This window comes from Sus scrofa, chromosome 2 (assembly GCF_054392235.1).
Source record: "Sus scrofa isolate SSC_HxYL_T2T_F1_AM1 chromosome 2, Sscrofa_HxYL_maternal_Yorkshire_Landrace_v2.0, whole genome shotgun sequence".
Lineage (NCBI taxonomy): Eukaryota > Metazoa > Chordata > Mammalia > Artiodactyla > Suidae > Sus > Sus scrofa.
The window spans coordinates 71,950,080-71,956,165 of NC_139384.1; positions in this window are offsets into that span (position 1 = coordinate 71,950,080).

The window sequence follows — 6,086 nt, forward strand, 5'->3', positions numbered from 1 at the left end:
GGGCATAGGGTGCATAGATGCTACATTATTAAAAGAGAAGTGGTAGGAGGTGAGCATAGCTGAAAAGACTTGCAGCTGCCTTTTTAGCCAAGGGGTGGTGTGTGTGGGGGTTATTCCTTAGTTAAAACTTTTATTTCAGATCTAGTGGGTCACAGCCCCTAAGAGACTACCCCCATCTTCCAGAAGTGAGTTTCCATTGTCCCTTGAACATAAAACCTTTGGCAGCACACTGCTTGGATTCATAACAATTTTGCAGATACAATTAGGAATTTCATAATTCCAATACAAGTTAAGAGCAGGTATCTTGTCCCTCATTAGAAAATATTTGTTAATTATAAGAGATATTTAGATCTTAGCACCTTCTAGGTTTTTTTAACTTTAGGAAAAAAATCTGTTCTCCGAGGCAGTACTACTATGAATTCCGCTTTCCTTTGCAGAGATGGGGTTCTTGGGATTAGTGATCTGCCAGTTATAATCTGAGTAAGGCATAGGACGTTTATTGGAATTCTGTCAAGTTTCTTCTAATTTTAAAACTGTGAATCAGTGGCTCTTAACTAGAGTTGTCTTTGCCCTGAGTGATATTTTGTCATGTTGAAAGCATATCGCTAAAAATCTATGCACAAGACAGGATCCAACACAACGATCCTGCCTCCAAATATCAACAGTGAGAAAATGAGTAGACCTCTTCTGGACCAGCACCTTCCCCACTCCACTGTGCATACCAGTCACCCAGATGCTGGTTCCAATGCAACATCTAATTCAGGACATCCTGCCTGGTGAGCCAAGAGGTTTCTGGGTGGTGATGTTGGTGAAGGTACTGAATTGGGGAAAACATTTTGAGTGAGCTAGGTGTAGTCATTTTATAGATTACTGTGTCCATAGGTTTACATTTTTTTTCTACCAAAAACCATCTTCATATGAAGCTTTGAACAAAAACTGTGTGCATTTATTCCAGAGGCTCTGATACATTGTGTCCAGCTCTTTAATGCAAAGGCCATTGAATCACCTCAAATCATCTACTTTTTAAAAAGCCTTTGTAATGGCAGAATGAGAGAATGAGAGCCCCCACCAAAGATGTCCATATCTTAATTTCTATAACTTTTGAATGTATAGTCTATGTCTAAGGGACTTTAAGGGACATTTTATACAGCATATGGAATAAAGTTTATAGTAATCTAATTTTAAGATTAGCTGTGGTTACCAAGGTGTGACTAACTTAGTCACAATAATCCTCTAAATGTGGATGAGAGGTGAATTAGAGTTGGAGTCCCAGAGAGATTTGAAAATGTAAACTGCTAACTTGATGATGTGGCTCTTAGCCAAGCAATGCAGATGACCCCTAGAAACTGGAAAAGGAAAGAAAGAAAAAAAGATTCTGTCCATCCTCCAGGAGGAACTCAGCCATGCTGATGTCATTACTTTAGTTCAATAAAAACAATTTCAGGCTTCTGACATCCAGAAAAGTAAGAGCATAAATTTGTTTTATTTTAAAAAATTTTCTTGGAGTATAGTTGACTTACAATGTTGTCTTAGTTTTAACTGTACAACAAAGTGAATCAGTTTTTTTAATCAATTGTTCAGATTCTTTTCCCATACAGGCTATCACAAATATTGAGTATATTTCCCTGTGCTATACAGTAGGTCCTTGTTACTCATCAATTTTGTATATAGTCGTGTGTATATGCCAATCCCAACCTCCCAACGTATCCTTTTCCCCAACATTTAAAATAGATATTGTTGTAATTTAGTTCAGTAGAAGTAAAAATCCCATAATGATATATATACAATAAAATTTAGTTTGAGGAAAATGAATTTCAACTTAATTCAGTCATTTAGCTTTCCTTAGTTATAGCGGTTTTGTGTTGATATTTCACCTGAGGTAGAAGTATAAACTAAAGTCAATTTAGAGATATTTGGTCCATTTGCTGACACAGAGAACTTTCCATTATATAAATTGAAATATGTTTCTGGTTTTGAAGCCTGTGACAAATTAATATAGTAAAATTAATTCATTATTAATATTAAGTTCATCTGTTCTACTTTAAACTATGTTTAAATTTCTACAGTCCTTCTATTTCATATTAATTAAAATTTCATTCTATTTTTTAACCCTCTAACTTCCTTTCAGTTTTCCAGGAAACATAAAAGATAGCAATGTAAATGTGTTTGTATGTATCAGCATATTTAGTAAAGAAAATGTATGCAACACAGGCACACACACACACACAAACACATGCACCTTATTCTTGGACATTTTAATCAGACTCGACAAAGTATTTCCACACATTTGCTTTATTTCTCCACACATCAATCAGAAATGCTGCTTAGTATCCTACATTATGTTCATAAATAAGTTTACTGAGCCTTAGGGAAATTAAACTGTTCACCATTACATACAAAACATAAAAGATTATTTTGCACTGTAGTGAATTGTGTACAAATAGAGTCAGGCAGTATATACTCATATTTATGGGGCTCCTTTATTTCTACAGATGGTACATTTTATTTTATTTTTTTCCAGGTCCATTGAGATGTAATTGACCTATATAGCATTGTGTAAGTTTAAGGTGTAAAATGTAATGATCTAATATATATATTATATATATATATATACACATATATATATTCCAAAATGATGATCAAAATAACTTCTCTTTTGTCTTTTTAGGGCTGCACCTGTGGCACATGGAAGTTCCCAGGCTAGGGGTCAAATTGGAGCTGTAGCCATAAGCCTACACTACAGCCACAGCAACTCAGGATCCATGCCGCATCTGCAACCCACACCATAGCCCACAGCAATGCCAGATCCCAACCCAGTGAGCGAGGCTACTGATCGAACCTCTGTCTTCATGGATACAAGATGTGGCATAGGTTGCAGATGTAGCTCAGATCCCATGTTGCTATGGCTGTGGCATAGGCTGGCAACTGCACCTCTAATTCCACCCCTAGCCCAGGGAACTTCCATATACTGCAGGTGCAGCCCTAAAAAAAAAAAAAAAAAAAAAAAAAAAAGAAAAAAAGGAAGAAGAATATGATGAGAAAAGTGTAAATGTGCATGGCTAAGGTCATATGTAGAACACAGGTAGATGAGTCACACATTCTTTAAATGACAAGAAACCAAAGTGTCCTATAGAGATAAAGGAACACTGATGGTAAAATTAGTAATTCATATTTGATAAGCTCATTTTTGCATGAAATAAATTATCCTAGATATAGAAATGGAGTAAATTGATTCTATATGATTGAGACCTCTTTAATACTGTATTGCATATTTATTTATTTATTTATTTATTTTCCATTTCTTTGGCCACTCTCGTGGCAGGTTCCCAGGCTAGGGGTCTAATTGGAGCTATAGCCGCCTGCCTACGCTAGAGCCACAGCAACGCGGGATCCGAGCCGTGTCTGCAACCTACACCACAACTCATGGCAACACTGGATCCTTAACCCACTGAGCAAGGCCAGGGATCGAACCTGCAACCTCAGGGTTCCTAGTCGGATTCGTTAACCACTGCGCCGTGACGGGAACTCCTGTATTGCATATTTAGACATCGCCAAGAGAGTAGATCTTAAAATTCCTCATCACAAGAAAAATTGTAACTATGTATGGGAATGGATGCTACCCAGACTTAGTGTGGTGATTATTTTGCAATACACACAAATAACAAATCATTAGGTTGTACATAACAGACTTATGCGATGTTATATGTCCATTACACTTCAATTTAAAAAGAGGGAGAAAACACAAAGGAAGTCATGTGAGAGAGAGAGAGAGAGAGAAAGAGAGAGAGAGAGAGGTCACCCCAACCACACAAAATATCATAGATAAGTCTTAGACACCAGTTATGTACAGTTGACTACAGCCAGAGGAGACCAGCAGAACTCCAAATAACTTCTCACCATACAGTCTCGTTTGATAATAAAGATATTATGTTAAAGTGCCTGCCTTTAAGAAGGCGTGTTATGCAGTGGTGCAGAACTAATTCAATAATCAAAGCTTAATAATCTGCTTCTGCTGATTCTCAGCATTTGTTCTTATATTTGAAGACAGCATTCATGGTTATGCTGTTATAAAGTTTATTTCAGACAACTGTATTAAAAAGTAACTATGCTAGGGCTCCCTTATAGGAAAGGAGGAGAGTTTGAAAGGGTATGCATGTTTGTATAAGATAGATGGTGACCTTGAGTCATACGACTGTCCAGGAATTTAAGCTGCCTCATTTGTCATTCTATGTCCATAGCGACGAATAGCTTCATGAGCATCAAAGAGATATAAAATGTAAGATATTGATAATTCACTAAATTCACTATTCCTTTAAAGGTTATGTATACATTTTAAAACAGGGAGATACTCCATTTAGAGCAATGCAGGGTCAAACTATAAGGAGTATTGGAAGTTTTCTAACACAAATAGAAAGATAATTCAATGAAAAAAATGCTCAATATCACTAATTATTAGAGAAAGCAAATCAAAACTACAAGGTACTACCTTACACCAGTCAGAATGGCCATAATTAATAAGTCTACAAATAATGAAACCTAGAGAAGGTATGGAGAAAAGGGAACCTTCTTTCACTGTTGGTGGGAATGTAAATTGGTACAACTACTATGGAAAACACCTAAACACATGCTGAATATAGAATTATCATGTGATCTAGCAATCCCACTCCTGGGCATATATCCAGACAAAATTTTCATTCAAAAAAATACATGCACCCTTATGTTCATTGTAGCACTATTCACAACAGCCAAGACATGGAAACAACCTAAATATACATCAACAGATGAAAGGGTTAAGAAGGTGTAGTACATATACACAATGTAATACTACTCAGCCATAAAAAAGAACAAAATCATGCCATTTGCAGCAATATGGATAGAACTAGAGATCCTCATATAAGTGAAGTCAGTCTGAAAGAAAAGGACAAATATCATATGATATCACTTGTATATGGACTACAATATATGGCACAAATGTACCTATCTACAGAAAATATACAAACTCATGGACATGGAGAACAGAATTGTGGTTGCCAAGGGGGAGGGGGAAGAAGTGGGATGGACTGGGAATTTGGGGCTAGTAAATACAAACTATTACATTTGGAGCGATAAGCAATGAGATTCTGCTCTGTGGCACAGAGAATTATATCTAGTCACTTGTGATGGAACTTGATGGAGGATAAAGTGAGAAAAAAGACTATATACATAGTTTATGTATATATAAAACTGGGTCTCTGCTGTACAGCAGAAATTGACCGAACAGTATTAATCAACTATAATAAAAATTTTTAAAATATTTTAAAATGACAAGGAATTCTTCATCCATATGTATAAACACATGGACAACAATACTTACAGATTGACAAAAATTCTTCATGTTTAAATGATTAAAATATATTTTTGCATAGGGATATATTGAATGATTTAAAATCTTGCTCCACTGTACTTAAGGTCATCTCTGGCTCTAAGATCATATTAGGGTCATCTATTTATTAAATGTTGTCTTTTAATGAAGAATCATCTTGGGATGTAGTATTTAATGATCAGTTGTTTACAGGGACTATGTTTGGTACTGTGGACATGCAGCTGAATGAGAGAACATGGTCCTAGCACCTAAAGAGAAAACCGGGTCCTAACGTGCATAATAAAACCCAGTGACTGTCTATAAAATGCTATATCCTAAAAACTACATTTTCTTGAAGCACACTTAAGGCTGATACACAAATGATTGATATACACATGAATAAAAATCTGTGGTGTATTATACAATTTTATAAATTGCCTTTGTTGCCAAGTGTTATTTTTCATAGCATAGATCAACCCATGATTATTCTTTTAGTCAAATAAAAGAAAAAATATTCAGTATGATATTTATTGATAAGAAATTATTCTTTAAATATCTACTTTGTCTCACTTGGTAAATGGAAATAACCAAATATTTCCAGTCCAAATCTGAGAATAAATTTTGAAAATAAGAAAATCAACAAAGGGAATTTAAAGAATGAGAAATCTTAATTGAATTACTTAATTTGAATAGAGAGGGTGAAATTAAAACTACAAGAAATGCATAGAAGGGCTAAGTCCTATTT